General features: G+C 40.8%; 1 long non-coding RNA gene across 1 annotated transcript in view; it reads left to right on the top strand.

Annotated features, from left to right (window-relative positions):
• The window catches only part of LOC129015790 (uncharacterized), a 32378-nt gene extending 19490 nt beyond the window's left edge, over positions 1–12888 (top strand). The window contains exons 2-3 of the long non-coding RNA XR_008494661.1: positions 10374–10477; positions 12695–12888. This is a non-coding gene — a long non-coding RNA (uncharacterized LOC129015790). The remainder of the gene's footprint in view (positions 1–10373; positions 10478–12694) is intronic.
• Positions 12889–16315: the final 3427 nt, after the last annotated feature.

Genomic DNA, 16315 nt, shown 5'->3' with positions numbered 1-16315 from the left:
TCTCGCTCTGTTGTCCAGGTTGGAGTGCAGTGGCCCGATCTCGGCTCACTGCAAGCTTTGCCTCCCGGGTTCACGCCATTCTCCCACCTCAGGCTCCCAAGTAGCTGGGACTACAGGCACCCGCCACCATGCCCAGCTAATTTTGTTTTTGTAACTGTGTTAGCCAGGATGGTCTCGATCTCCTGACCTCATGATCCGCCTGCCTTGGCCTCCCAAAGTGCTGGGATTACAGGCCTGAGCCACCACACCCACCGGGTTTTATTTTCTTTTTAAGATTAGGAAACAGTGACTCAGTGCAGTGAAAGGATGGGTGAAAAGTCTCTGGTGTCTGAGCATTATGGGCCCCATGTCTCTTCCCTGTGGTTGGCCTCTTATTCCACCAGAGATGCGAATTGTGGAATCGAGGCAATTTATGTTTGGGGTGGAATGTCTATTTGTTTTAAAATCAGAAGTGGCAGGAGTGTTGTGGGTTTCCCCCCACCCTGGGAATTTTGTGTGTGGCTTTATTATTTTATTGTTAACATGTTCAAATTACAGTTTCCCTTTCTTCTTTGCCCCCTAAGAAGAGTAGGCAGAATTCAACTGATATTGACTTTTACTAAGACAAATTCTAGATTTATTGACCTGAGAAATAAATATTAATAGAGGTTAAATTGGGGTCAATTTTTTACTCCAAGAGATGATAAATCTTGATATATTTCTCATGGTTGGTTGGTCAATATGTTCTCTGTGCTGTCCACGAACTCACCATCATCAGATTCTCCGGAGAAAAAGGCTGGCTAGCAAGAGGATGCCAGAAGAGTGACATCTCCCTCATCAGCCCTTTGCCTCTTAAGGTACTTAGGACACACAATTACATTTTATCCTAGCTTGTTATTTATTAGGCTTTGACCACAGCCCAGGTCAAATCATGTGCCTAAGAAAATAATGACACCACACACATAACACAAACACACACACAAGTCTCTCTCTGTCACACACACACACACACACACACACACATTTCATCCTCTCCAGGCCACCCATTGCAGTAAGAGAAAGGTATAGAGCCTGGTTAGTGCATCGTATGACTTTATTTAAGGAAGGAATTTCTGCTTGTTCATCCACTAAAACTCTGAGGACGAGATTCTCTCCCTTAGTCTATCCACCTATTTTTGATTTACTATTAAAAGAATGGTGATGGATAATTCATTTGACAAATACTGACTTCCGAGTAATTACTCCTACCTCACACTTATATATGCCATGCATTTTAAAACCTTTTTTTATATATAACTCATTCACTACTCACAACCACCCTAGGCACAATTATTTTGCTTCCTCATCCCATGGATATGGGATGAGGAAACTGAGACACAAAGAAGTTAGGAAATTTGTCCCAGGTAATACAGCCAAGATCTATCTGAACTCTGGTAGTCGGGTTGTGAGTATATAATTGTCAGAACTTCTTCCCACAGCACATCTCACAATGCTTGGTACTGAGAGTACCGCAATGAGGGAGACATTCGTGTGCTTATATACGTGCTTGTATGCATTCAGAAATGATGGGAAGAATATAGATATCTCAAAGTTGACAGCTGTTACATCTAGCCGGTAGGAACTCAGGTTTTTGTTCCTTTTCTTTGTCCTTGTTTCCTACACTTCCCTCAGTTTTCTTTGTAAGGTAATATGGATAGTCCAAGAAATCTGCAAATAAGTGCAAATGAGTAAGGAGAGAAAATGCATTATAGTGCATTACAATTTTTTAAAGTGTACAATTTAATAAGCTTTAACATATATTTGCGCATGTGACACATATGGACCATATCCATTGCCCTCAAACATTTCCTCGTGCCTTTTTGTAGTCCTTCCCTCTTGCCTCTATAAGGATTAGTTTGCATTTTTTAGAATTGTGTATACATGGGGTCATACAGTGTGCATTTGTAATCTGGCTTCTTTCACTCCATTATATCACTTTTGATCCATCAAAGTTGTGTGTGTATCAAAGTTCATTTCTTTCTATTGCCAAGTAGTGCTCTACTGTATGGCTGACAATTTAAATTGCCATTCAGAGATTAAGTTTGAGAGTCAGAAATGAGCTAGGGGATGTTCAAGGGACTGCAAGAAAGGATGCTTCCTTTAGAGGAAATCTAAAGCCAGTGAAGAAAGAATTAGAGGACACAGTTCCATTATCAATTAGTAACATCTCTGAGTAGGTGAGGGATTGATCCAGCTGCCAATAATAGAAAACCTGACCCAAGAGCAGTTTAAACAGAAGTTAGTCTATCTAGCTATGCTATCTGTCCACTGATTTATGTTTTTCCATAACAAGAGATCCAGGGAGAGGTGAGAGCTTGTGTTGGTTCAGAGCCTCAGAAATACGGTCAACATTGCTCTGAGGAACTAGCTCCTATCAGTCTGCAGCTCTGTCCTCAGCACATCAGGATTAGTCTCATGCTTTATCATTGCACGCATCACAGGTTGGCTGCGTCGGCTCCCATCATATGCCATCAACAATGTCAACACTTGGTATGTCAGGGTTATTTTTTAGTTTTAGCCATTCTAGTGGCCATGTGGTGATATCTTATTGTGGTTTTTGTTTTCTTGCTTTGTTTTGTTTTGTTTTTTTGAGATGGAGTCTCACTCTGTCGCCCAGGCTGGAGTGCAGTTGTGCGATTTTGGCTCACTGCAAACTCCACCTCCCAGGTTCAAGTGATTCTCATGCCTCAGCCTCCCGAGTAGCTGGGATATCAGGCCCCCGCCACCATGCATGGATAATTTTTTTATTGTTAGTAGAGACAGGGTTTCGCTATGTTGGCCCGGCTCCTTCCGAACTCCTGACCTCGTGATGCACCTGCCTCAGCCTCCCAAAGTGCTGGGATTACAGGCATGAGCCACCATGCCCAGCCCTTCTCATGGTTTTAATTTGAATGTGTCTGTTGTCCAATATGATTATTGGTTATTTTATATCTTCCTTTCTGAATGCTTGTCCCATCAAACATTCACAAATGAGAATTCAGGTCTTTTGCCCATTTTATGTTTTGTTTGTATATTTTTGCTTATTCACATGTGGGAATTATTTATTTATTCTGGATACAAATCCTCTATTGAATATAACTTTACTCTCTTCCATGTACACTACACAAACAAAAAGTATACAAAAATTAATATGTATTTATAAATGTGTGATTGTACACTTATTCAAGTATATTGCCTCATTTCATTTAGGATCTAGCAAACAATCTGCATATTGAATAAAATTCTAACTCTTTTTCAGTTACCATATGCATAAAATAATATAGGGACTACTTTTTATTGTCAATACTCATCATTTGTGATTCACTTAAGAGAAATTAAGCTATAAGGTTTTTACTTGATTATAAAATAATATTTGTGTCCTTTATCATGAAAAGATAAAAAGTAATGTGGGATTTGCCCTAGCCTTTATTTGGAATGATGCCTAAGTCCAAGGACAACTCACTCGTGGGAGAAAGATGATAGTTTAGTAACTGGAACTTCTATTATGTTAATGCCGATGTTATGTGATTAAAATCAGGGACAATTCAAATAAGAGGTTGAGATTTCTTTTTCCATCTCCAACAATTTAAGGCTTTGAAGTTAAGTATAGTTAAAAGATCTATGTGTAGCAGCTTTACCACTTAACCATACATGATAAATATTAGTGGAGATACGCCCATGCTAATAAGGATTGTATCTCTTTGTTAACTTCAAACCTACTTGTCTTCTGAAGAGGCACATTGGCACATTGCATGTATATACTCTGTGGTCAGTTCTCATCACCAGTCTGTGGATTGTAAATGCAATGCATGAGAGATGCCTTATAAAATAAAAACAATACTACTTTATTTCTTGCCCTCTGAGTCACTAAAGGAAACAGAGTGTGTTTTGAGCCAGTTTCAATATGTGCGTTTTTTAATTAAAAAAGGATTATTTGTTTATAGTGTATATGTGAATTCTCAGTTAACTAAAATATTAATTGATAGTTATTTACTGAGCATCTACCACATGCTCAGAATTGTGCTGAACAGAATGAAAGACATAGAAAAGTATATTGAAGGAAAGAGATGGCATTAACATTTTTGGAACAATTGGAGAACAAATTGGTATGATTTGTGATAGACTCTAAGTATGATAGAAGTTCAACAAAGAGAAAATCCCAGTGTAGTGAAGCAACAAGGAAAGGTGGGACTTAACTTGGTCTTAAATCTGAGACAGAATTGGGATTAAAGACTGGAAAAAAAAAAAATATGAGCAAAGTCCCCCAAATTCAGTAGCTTAAAGGAGACTGAAGATTATTCTCTTGCATAAAAGTCCTCAGGAGAATGGATCTCTATATCATGGGTAGCTCTGCTCCATGTGGTCATTCAGGGGCCGAGGTTTCTTCCATTTCTTGCTCCATAATACCAAAGGGCAAAGGTTCTTCAACTATGGTCCTCGGGAACTTGTTAGAAATTAGCTAGAAACTGAGTACTAAGTCTATGGGCTCTGGGGCTGAGATCCCAGAACACACTCTCCTTAAGCTGAAGGGTGAAAAGAAGAAAACTGACATTTTCTAAGGGACTATAAGATGCAGCAGAAAAGGAATGACTTTGAAAACATATGTTTACATTTCAATTCTGCCATTATGCTGTCCATCAGACCCCATTGATTTAATTTTCTTATTTGTCAAATTACTATTCTCCTTGATATTTCAATTTACGTTTTATTTTAAGTAAAGTAAGTGGTACAAGGTTAAACACATAATAAGAGCCAAACAAAAGGTAGTTATTCTCATTGAACACCCCCTAAGGGCCAGGCACTTTGCTAGATGTCTTACATATGATTTCCTCACAAATATTAGCAATGATACGTGATTATGATATTTTCACATCAACTTTACAAATAATAAAACCAAAGCTTAGTGAATAAGTATCTTGTCCAATATTGTAGTATAAGTAGCAGGAAGAAAACCCAGATTGATCATGCCACATATTATGTGCTTTTCCATTAGGTTTTCACTTTAGTCTTACGTTTTGGAGTTAATGCCTCTGAGTCATGCAAACTATTGGGCCTTTTGATGGTGACTCAGCAAAGCAATTAAACTCATACCTCAAGGATATTTTCAAGGGGCTTATGGGTCTAGATTCAACATCCCAATTCCTTTAGTTCCAGCAGAAGTTCCTGGTGATGCCATCTCTCTCTGTTTTCCAAGGAGAGCTAACCATATAAGCCACAGAATTTCTCAGGAGGCTTTCACCTCCAAATCCCATGAACTTACCAAATTTCACTGGTCTTTGACCTCTTGAAAATAAGTTCAAGTGAAACTCTTGAGTTCCCAAATATTTATTAAGTTCAGATCTATACCTAGTGCTAAGCCAAAGGAACGCAATTTACATTCCAGTAGCTTTACACTAAATTCTAAATAATCTTACAGTGAAGTGATGCCATTTTTACAATCATCAGCTTTACTCACAGGGAAACCAGAAAACACATACAAATACAAACTTACACATATTGTTGAGAAACTCATGAAAGTCTCCAAATTAACATGTGCTATTTTTATTTTAATCCCAATGTTCCTTGGTGTATTGGATAATATTCCATAGTCACAGCTTAATATGGGGTGTTGCTCCTCTTTTACAAGGTGTTAGCAGTGATTATACCATGAAAGCTCCCTTGACACAATCCCAGTCCATGTCTTCACCCATTTATGGCAATCAGTAGTTTTTAGGAGAAAACTACTAATCATCTAAGCCTGAGAAAAGTTGGCTGAGACTGGGGAGGGATTCACTGGGTAACCTTTTGATTATTTTATGACATCTCTTGCATTAATCTTGTATTTAAAAAGCCCAAATAATCACAAATATCAATGTCTAAGGGTTCCTAAAAGTGAGAAACTGATTCATGACCACTGACACACACACACACACACACACAGAGTTGAGTTACACACCAGAGCACTAATTTGAACCATAATAATGTCATACATTTGTTCATGTATTTAACATATATTTACTGTCTGCCTACTGATAGCCAGACACTATCTTAGATACTACAGACACAGCAGAAAACAGAAAATAAAACAGACATTGTCATTACCTTCATGGAGACAGCATACTAGTAGGGGGACAGATATTAATCAAATAATCCCCCAAACAGAGCTGTAACAATGACATGTGCTGCTATAGGAAGGTTCACGATGCCAAGAGAGCCTAGAGATAGAGCAATATGGCTCAGTCTTGAAGTCAGGGAAAGCTTTGAGGAAATGGCCTTGGAGCTGACATCTGCAAAAGGAGTAAACTCATGGAAGAGGGAGGGAAAGACATTCTACACAGAAAGGTTATAACTGCAAAGTCTATTTTAAAAAAATGCCCAAAACCTTGGAAGTAAGGCAAAAGGATAGATGCTTGTCTTTTCAAAGTCACAATGGAGTGCTGGTTAAAAGTCTCACCTGAGGATTATTTAATTTTCCAGTGCAGGGCCAGCAAATTTTTTATGTAAAGGCCCAGAGAGTAAATATTTCAAACTTTATTTTAAAACAGAGCCATATGTATTTCTGTGAAGTATTCTTCTTTATTTGGGGGGATTGTTTGTTTGTTTTGAGACAAGGTCTCACTATCACCCAGGCTAGAGTCCCGCAGCGCAATCACGGCTCACCATAGCCTTGACCTCTCCGACCTAAGCCATCCTCCCACCTCAGCTTCCCAAGTAGCTGAGACTACAAGGCATGCACCACCATGCCCAGCTAATTTATTTTTATTTTTTTTAGAGACAAGGTCTCACTATGTTTCCCAAGCTGGTCTGGAACTTCTGGGTTCAAGTGATCCTTCTGCTGAGGCTTTCCAAAGTGCTGGGTTAACAGGAGTAAGCCATGGCCTGTTTGGCAGGATTGTCTTCACAATCCTTTAAAAATGTAAAAAACAAAAACAAAAACAAAAAAAAACCATCCTTTGCTCTCAAGTTGTACAAAAGTGGTCCACAAGCTTCATTTGGTCTGTGGGCCATAGTTCACCAATCCCTGTTCTAGTAGAACCCACCTTTGCCATTTTCTTTACTATTGACTAAGGCCCAGACCCTTGGAAGTCATGATTAATTTGAAGATATTTTTGTCTGTGAGAGATGCAAATGATTTCTGCTGGTAAAAAAAGAAAATAAAGGTTATGATTTCATAGTGCTGTAGTCCTAATCCATTAACCACTTTTTTACCTAAACTAGCAATCTTATTCTAACTTTTTTTCCTGTGCTGATAAACACACAGTTCTCAAACACTCCTTGAGCCAGCTTATTGGTTTTCTCTTTAATGAGTTAAATAAATCTTCGTACCTGTTTACTTTGTATTTCCATACAAGCCTTGTTCATCACCTTTATAAAATGATACTTTGACAGGCCCTATAGCAATAGAGGGGATTGTTTGCACAAGGAATTGAAGACGAGGGTGGCTTAAGCAGAGACAGAGTGTACATGTGACATGCTAGGAATAGGTGGATAGGTAGTGGCCTGCCCATATAGGGCAGTGTTGACATGTTAAGCAAGTTTGCCTTGAGCTTGAGAGCATTAGAAGACGTTGAAGGATTAATCATGTATAGTGGTGTAGGAGCTGTGTATGTGTATATGTGTGTGTGTGCATGTTGAGGGGGCAGGGGTGGTCATTCACATAATCATGCCACCCACAGTACAGAGAGCAGACTGAAGGCATCCAGGCTGGAGGTGAGTCCAACCATTAAGAGGCTATTGAAATAGCCCAGGCAAGACAGTAAGGCCCCTTGATAAAGGTTATAGACATGAGGACAACGGTCATATCTGAGCAATATTTGGAGCTTTGTTTTGGAGAGTTCATAAAAGAGAAGAGCTGCCAAAGATGCTTGGTCATTCTTTCCATCTAGAGGAGCTAATGTGATCCAAATGTGTTTTGATTCATTGACCATGCAAAGTCACCATCACAGGGATTCAAAACACTTGAAGTCCTCCTTAGGGGCAGCTCATTTCTTCTTTGTTAACATATTTATGTCTCCACATGGAAGCCATATTATATTCAGAGGACTTCTTGGTGAAAAGAAGAGGAGGACTTATGATAGACAGTGGGGACTTGGAAGGATGAGAGGGTGGGAGGCAGTGGATCATGAGAAATTACTTAATGGGTACAATGTATGTTATTTGGGTGATGCATACCCTAAAAGCCCTGACTTCACCACTATGCAATTTATCCATGCAACAAAATTGCCCTTGCACCACAAAAATTTATACACATGTTTTTTGAAAAAGAAGAAGAGGACTTCTGTGAAGTTAATATCTATTGGCATTGGATTGAGACTGCCAGAGATTTTAATTTGCAGTAATGATTGTCATCCCAGGAATTGAAAAGTCAAAAAGATAAACTCGGGTTTATCTCCCAAAGTGTATGTATGTCTCTGCAGCATTGAATTACATTCTAGAGCCCTACTCTTCAAAGCTTTCATTGCTGATCAGCCTTTTAGGGGTAAAACACTTTTTCTTTAGATGCATGAAAATCTCCACATTAAGTGTCCTCTGGATATCCTGGGAGATTTTTGTCTTTTTCAGTTGACTTTGCCTATCTCTGCTCTGTTTTCAGAGGGTACTCTTTCTTCATTTTCAGATCCTTGGGGCCATCTAACTGTAGTCCCCAAGTACTATAGCATTTGTTTTAAACACTGTTCAAACTGGCAGTGCCATCAGCCCACACTATGCACTCCACGTAAAATATCCTTAGCAAATTATGGAATGCCTCTAGTAGATAAAACATATTTTAATGAATGAAGAGGTTAGTATTTCATAAACCCAAGAAAAGTGTACACTGACTTCCACTATCAACAGTTTAAAATCAATTTGGAGGCATTTGGAAAGCATTTTAAAGAGCAACTAGGCATCAATAAAATTTAATTAATTGGTTCTATGGATGCACATGTAAATTGGGTGTTAATTATGCTAGCAATGCTCTTCCATTAAAAATTAAGCTCACAATTAGTAACTGAGAAAAACAAGCCATCATTCTATAAACAAGTCTCATTCTTTTGTATTTGAACCCAATCTTTCGAAAATTAAATCATAACTCTACATTTACTCAGATGAATCTGAGCCCTGATGGATGGATGGTAAGTTAGCCAAGTGATCTTCCCTGGGCTGTTCCATAAAAACAATTGATAACCAAGCAGATAAGTTATGTGCAGTTGAGCTGCCCTTTAATACAGAACTATTGAATTATTGAAAATTCTTTCCTATCTAATTGACACCAAACAAAAGAATGGTCAACAATCGCAAGAGATATCGTGAAGATTAGTGATCATTTCAGAGCCGATGACGTTTGAAGATGGAAGGCCTAGAACAAAATGTTACAAGCTGGAAACTCCAAGTTCTTTCTGCAATCCTTCTCCCCTCTCCCCGTCCTCCCTCCCCACACCAAATTCTTGTGTTTAGATAAAAATGCAGTGAGGGTTTTAAAGATATATTATAGCTAAGCTATCATCCTTTTTACTTCCTCAATTTATTTTTCTAGACTCCTTGGAAGTCAAAATATAATGTAGATCCAGAGTGGGTATCAAATCCCAATGGGCTTCCCTAATTGACAGAGAATTAGAGCTATATTTTTGGAAAGAATAAAATACTGAAAACACTTTACCCACGCCACTTGGTTTTCTTTTTCCCAATAGATTTTTCCAAGGGAAATTGAGTCCATATGCTCTGATCCATCGTCTCAAGAATCATCAAGATGCTGTTTTATTAGAGCTATTTGATGGGGCATTTTATCTATTTCAATGAGCCCTTTGATGTCCCATTTCTTAGTCTTGGAAAATTGGGTATGGAGAAAAGACAAAGATATACCCTCTCACTTCCCACACCCAAAAAGAAAAAAAAAAAAAAAGGAATGCTTCTAAGCCACAGAAAAGTTAGGGAAACTGCTCAGGAATTTTCCTAACTGACTAAATTACAATGCCTTGGCTTAAAAAAAAAATGAAACATCAGAAGAGCTTTAGCAATAAGGATTCTGCTTTAGGTTGCTTTTTAAGAGGATGTCCTCATTTTCTTTTGAGACTGGCCTTTTTCATCTATTTCGCCTTTCTAAAATGCTACAGTGAGGGGGTGGCTGGTACCCGGTGGGAGAGAGATTCACATGCATAGGAAAACATTTAAGGAAGGAGGAAGCAGCCATATTTGGATGATTTTGAATTTCTGCATCTCATTGTATTTTATTTCTATTGGTCTTTCATGAGACTAAGCCTTCCATCCTGGATTGTGTGTCATGCAGAAACCCAGGAGCTCAGGCAAATTTAAATCACTGTCTTGACCATCATTTAATTGTATCACATGCGTAGAAACTGATGCATGCTTCTGTGTACAAACATACATGTGAGTATGTATATGTGCTTGTTCCCATGCAGACATGCTGCTCCCAAACAGTGCCTTTGAATCAAGACCCAGTCATCATATTTGAAGAGAAGAGAAATATCCCTGACCATGTTGGGACTTACACTGCTTCACAGAGGTACTGCAGACATAGTTTCTTCATCTGTTCATAAAAGTTCTGTTGACCCATTGTCTATAGAACTGGGTAGGAGTAAGAGATTGAAATATTTACATAGTCCTTTGGTAATCTGGTGAAACAAAGACTATTCATTACCTTTTTCTTTTAGCCAAAGTCTATTCTGTGAGTGCCTCCTGTGTGACTGTTTCTGTGCTAACTGCTAAAGTGCATGGTGTAGAAGAAAGACTGTTTTATCTGCCAGTAGTCAGAGTGGAGGGAAAAAGGAAGCAAGTGATAAAGCCCAAAACAGTCAGAAGATTGTCTGGGAATGTGTTTTGGCAAAATTGTGAACATTTATACAAATGAAAGGTCATAATCACTCAATGTGCAAAACATTTTAAGGAGATCAACAGGTTAACTTACAATGTTATTGCAACAAGGTTACTATGAAAGTGAGATGAGTGAGGTGCCTTGGGCACAAAATTTAAGGAAGTGCTCACTCTCAGCCATCAACCCTGTACTTGCAGGACTGACAGTGAGCACCTTATTCTCATAAAGTGAGGGAAATTATCACCCATTTTACAGTTGAAGAAACTGAGGCTTGGGGCTGGGGGAGTGGCTCAGGAACATTTTTACTAAACGATCAATTCAGGATTGTATCGTCCTATTTTCACATTGCTATAAAGAACTACCTGAGACTGGGTAATTCATAAAGAAAACAGGTTTAATTGACTCACAGCTCCACATGGCTGGGGAGGCCTCAGGAAACTTACAGTCATGGCAGAAGGTGAAGGGGAAGTAAGCACCTTCTCAAAAGGCAGCCAGTAGGAGAGAGAGAGTACAAGAAGGGGAGTGCCACACTTTAAACCCATCAGATATTATGAGAACTCACTATCATGAGAACAGCAAAAGGGAAATTAGCCCCAGTGATCCAATGGTCTCCCATCAGACCTCTCCTCTGACACATGGGGATTACTATTTGGGATGAGAATTGGGTGGGGACACAGAGCCAAACCATTTCAAGGGCTTTGGGTCTGCAGAGATTGCCTCTTAACCACCGTGGATGCTGAGTAATGACCTTCAGCTACTTAGAAATGGTGGCTTAGAGATGGAAAGTAGGAAAAGTAGGGAAGGAAGGGCATCTGGAGAGGAGAAGGGAAAATAATATATATGACAAGCCAGACAGTGCCAAGAAAGAAAAGAATCCCCATGCTGCCATATGGGATGAGGAAAAGAGATTGCACACAGTCCTAGGGTAAATGGAGTTGTATCGGCTTCTGGGCAGCCCTTCTACTGATCAGAGAGTCTTTCTTCTTTCCTCATGCCAGCTACCCAAACCAAGGAGAATACCAACGTGAATTGTCTTTCCACCTGTTGTGTGGGGCCAGCAATTATTTTTTTAGCTTGACGTGTTAACCCACCTGCTCCCTGTGGCCCTGGGATGTTCTGCCGTTCCCCGTGGCTGCCAGTTCACTTAGGGTAGACTTATGGCAGAGGGATGTCAATTTTGCTTGAACTGCTCAACCACTGCTGACATTTCGTTAACCACCCTATGAACTTCTCAAGCCTGAAGTAGCAACAACTTGTGCCCTTGAAAACTGAACGGAAAACAACTGTATTGATTTTTTACTATCAACAAGAAAAAGACAATTTCTCTTTGCCGAGAATGTTCATAATGCATTTTACACCACTTATTCTCGGCAGTCCACCTCTTCCTGATATATTGTTGGGCCTCTTTAAACCCCTGCTGCTTTAGACTCTGCTAGAATTAACCCTGAAATGCCAGCACCATCTCAAGGCCCTCCAGTTCCCGAATAGAAATGTTCATCAGTGCTGAATTGACAGCCTACTTAGGCAAGGGAGCTGTAATCATTTAGAAATTACAAAGGAACTCAGGCCTGGGTGAGGGGTTTGGGGTTGGGACCCTAGGAGTCTCTTTTTGTAAAATTCTCTTTTAAAAGAACATATCTCTTTGGTTTATTAAAAGCACTAAAGATGTCCATATGAGATTTTGGAGATATATCAGCATATACACTGACCAAACTGATTGAATAGGAAGTAATTTTCAGTAATTTTTACCACTCATGCAACCATTCTTGCTAACTCAAGGCCCAAGATTTCGCTTATGAATGATTATTCCAAATTACCAGGCTTTTCTTTTCTTTTTCAGCCTGTATGTAAAAAGAAAAAAAATATCAGGCATGCCCTAATAGTTCCATTTTTTTTTGACATTTCCAGCATACCAAAAACAGACTGCAAGGAACCGAAAGAGATTCAAGAAGCTTGAAAAAGCAAGCCTGACCCTCTGGGACAACCACAGTGTCAAAAGCAGTCAATATTTATGCCTAGCAACCTTGACAATATCCTTTTAATTAAAATCAATGGAGAAATAAAACATGCATTAGAATGCACGTGAGATCACTCACCTCACGAGACAGAGAAGGAAGGCTCCGATATTATGCACAGTGTGATTATGACAAGACGCTGGATCTTCTGTTTGAGACATGGCTTCTGGTGTTTGCAATTAGATCTCTTCTTTTGATGGTTGTTTTCATTCAGTGTTATTATTTTCGTTTTTAGTTGTTTGTCGGTTTCTCATTTGGTGCAACTTTCTTGAGACACATGTTAAAAAGCATACACAAAACAATCTTAGCTCGGTGTGGTGGCTCACTCCTGCAATCCCAGGACTTTGGGAGGCCAAGGAGGGAAGGTTTCTTGAGCCCAGGAGTTCAAGACCAGCCTGGCCCACATGGCTAAACCTCATCTCTACTAAAAATGCAAAAATTAGCCGGGCGTGGTGGTGGGCACCTGTAATCCTGGCTACTCAGGAGGCTGAGGCAGGAGAATTGCTTGAACCCGGGAGGCAGAGATTGCAGTGAGCTGAGATCGTGCCACTGCACTCCAGCCTGGGTGATAGAGCAAGACTCTGTCTCAAAAAAAGAAAAGAAAAAAGAAAGAGATTTTAAAAATTTGCTGGGTGTGATGGCACATGCCTGTAGTCCCAGCTACTTGGTAGGCTGAGGTAGGATCACCTGAGCATGTTGAGGCTGCAGGGAGCTATGATTGTGCCACTTTGGGTGACAGGGCAAGACCCTGTCTCAAAAAAAAAATTAAAGTAGAAACTTCTTATAAAGTCAGATAATATGTTTAACAAGTACAAACTATAACCTAGATTTGATGTAGCAATTGAAAAAAACAGGGAAGGAGACCACAGAGTTTAGGAGAATGGTGTTCTCTTGGTAGCTCTGCCTCCAACTAGCCATATGACCTTGAGGAGTGTGTGGGGGCATCATAGGCAACATCTTTGAGTCTCAGCTGCCCCTTCTCTAAAATGAAATGGTTAGTCTCAATTCTGTGAGTTTCTTTTGGCTCCCTGTAAACGTTCTATTAGACCAGTGATTTTTAAAATAATAGCAACTACTGTTCATTGAACACTCCCCATGTATAATGCAAGAATTCTCTCAGTCAATCTTTACTGCAAACCTATGAGATAGCAGGTCCCATAACTGTTTCCATTTTATGGATGTGTAAACTGAAGCTGAAGAGATGGAGCCATTCTCTCATGTACCAGCTGGCTGAAGTGTGAGTGTATTCAAAGGCTATGCGCATCACCATTGTCTCACACCACCTCCCTGGAGTCTATGGGAGGTAGAAGGGGCTTAGGTCCGAAAGATGCCCCTAGTTTCCCTCTGTAGACTTTGAAGGGTCTTCTGACTGTGCCTTCCAGCTAGCAGATTTTTCTAGAGCTCACTTGGCTTGGGAACACTTCACTTAACCTCAGGCCACTTCCACTGCTGCAGAGTTCACCTAACCTGAACCGGGACAACTTTTCTATACATCCAGATTTTGTTTCAAAGGCTCTCATGCAGGCAGGCTTAACAATGACAAGTTAAGTTTCCCAAGAACAGAAGGCAATTTAACACTGTCCTCTCTGGCAGGGCCAGGCAGATTAACCGTCAGATATCAGCACTTTATAAAATCCAAGCATCACAGAGGTATTTTTGTTTGTTTGCTTTTCTCATGTGCCTGGGCTCCTCTCAGATTGCAAAGAACCACTTCTCTGGAGCTTGCAGGACGACTGTCATGTTGTTAAAAGCTTCCCTTCCTTATCTCACTTCCTAATCACCAAAGAGGGATTTGAGAGCCTTCAACACTGGTTTTCCTCTTCAAGGATCTGCTAATGCTGGACTAATTAATGGAAAGGGTCCGGAGATGAGTTCCTTCAAAAATTATGGAATGTTCTAATCAGACGGGTAAGCAAAAAGCTTGACCTCTAGGTCAGAGGGTCACTCTCAAATAATACGATGGATTCAACTATTATTGTCATTTTATGTTACTCCAAAAGAGTGAGAACAGAGGTTAAAGTAGGCCCTGAGGGACAAAGTGACACCCATGTTTCTGCTATAGAAGTGATCAGTTAAAGAACATTCTTCATGTATCCCCAGAGTCTTCAAAACCTGGCTCTGCTTGTAAGCAGTTCTTACCTTGTCAGTTTCCATTACTGGAAAATGTTTCACCAGTTCTTTCTTCCATGTGCCTTCCTGTCACTGTTGCCAGGCCTTCCTCCCTGTCTCCATTAAACTCACTGCTTCCCCCCTCCACCTAGTATTAACCCCCAATTCCCCAAAGTTCTTGTTCACTTTTTAGTACTTATTTTAATTATAAAACATTTGAAATATATGTTTGTAAGTTTGGAAAGTTTCTTCTGTAGAGAAGATGGAGCAGATGAACATTTCACTATTCTTTGCTAATTACAGCTAAAACATCCTTGGGCATTATATATGAAACCAACATACAAAGACTGTAAAATTTGAAGAGAAGAAGGCAGATAAGCTACAGACTTTAGGACCCACAGAACAACGTGGTGGCAAGTTCCCCGGGCTTTCTCTTTGCCTCATATACCCCAGACTTGAAGCTGAAGAAGCCAGCACCCTGGAATGGTCAATGGATACAAATGAAAACGACAATAATAACAAGTTGCTGTTTCTAGCCAAAGTGATAGCAGCACATGATGGCTGCAGCAGGGAGGCACAGCTGGGGCTGCATACTCCATGCAGCCAGTGAAAGCCCCATCCCTTCTGAGTTGGGGCAGGAGCTCCTAGGGTACTGCTGCAGCTGCCCAAACCACAGGCTGCAGACCCAAACTGCAGCTGTAGCCACTCAAACTGTGGCTGTGAATCCGAGCTTCTCTGTGCTCTTCGGGGGAACCGGTAGTAGGCGGGATCTGCCCTTCTGGGTGCCCAACCCACGGCTGCAGACCTGGGCCTCCCATTCCACAGAGTATACAGGAGCTGGGGACAAGTGGAAGCCCTGCCCCTTCCGAGTTTGCAGAGCAGAAGCTCCCCGAGTGCTGCTGCAGCAGCCCTCCCAAGTGCAAGGCCTGGGCATCTCTGCAGCCTGTGCCCTCAGGGTCCAGGAAGGGCCTCCCAATCCCTGTAGGCCCAGGGGTGTCTGCTCCTGCTATCTGGCCTCTCTCCTTTCCCTGTGCCAGCTCCAATCTTGGAGCAGGGTTGGCACTGTGCACCAGGGGCCATGAATGGCAGCAAGAGTCAGATAGATCCCTGGGTAGAAAACAATAGTCCACGGTAAAGCCTCACCTTCAGACCACGGAGAGGTGAAGGCTGGGGGCCTGACTGCCAGTCCACAGACCGGAGTAGGGAGTTGTAGTGCCTCCTGCTGCCTGTCCATTGTCACCTGTGGATCAATCTGCATGCACTTCCTCCCCTCTGAGGTCCATAAAAGCCCCAGGTTCAGCCAGAGCAGGGCAGAGGGCAGAGGAAAGAGAGATGACAGGATGACCAGCTGCAGAGAGGAGCTACCATCTCTTCTGAGAGTTTCAGAGACCTGCAGAGTTGTCCG

Source organism: Pongo pygmaeus, chromosome 18 (assembly GCF_028885625.2).
Source record: "Pongo pygmaeus isolate AG05252 chromosome 18, NHGRI_mPonPyg2-v2.0_pri, whole genome shotgun sequence".
NCBI classification, from domain to species: Eukaryota; Metazoa; Chordata; class Mammalia; order Primates; family Hominidae; genus Pongo; species Pongo pygmaeus.
This window is presented reverse-complemented; position numbering and strand designations above follow the sequence as displayed.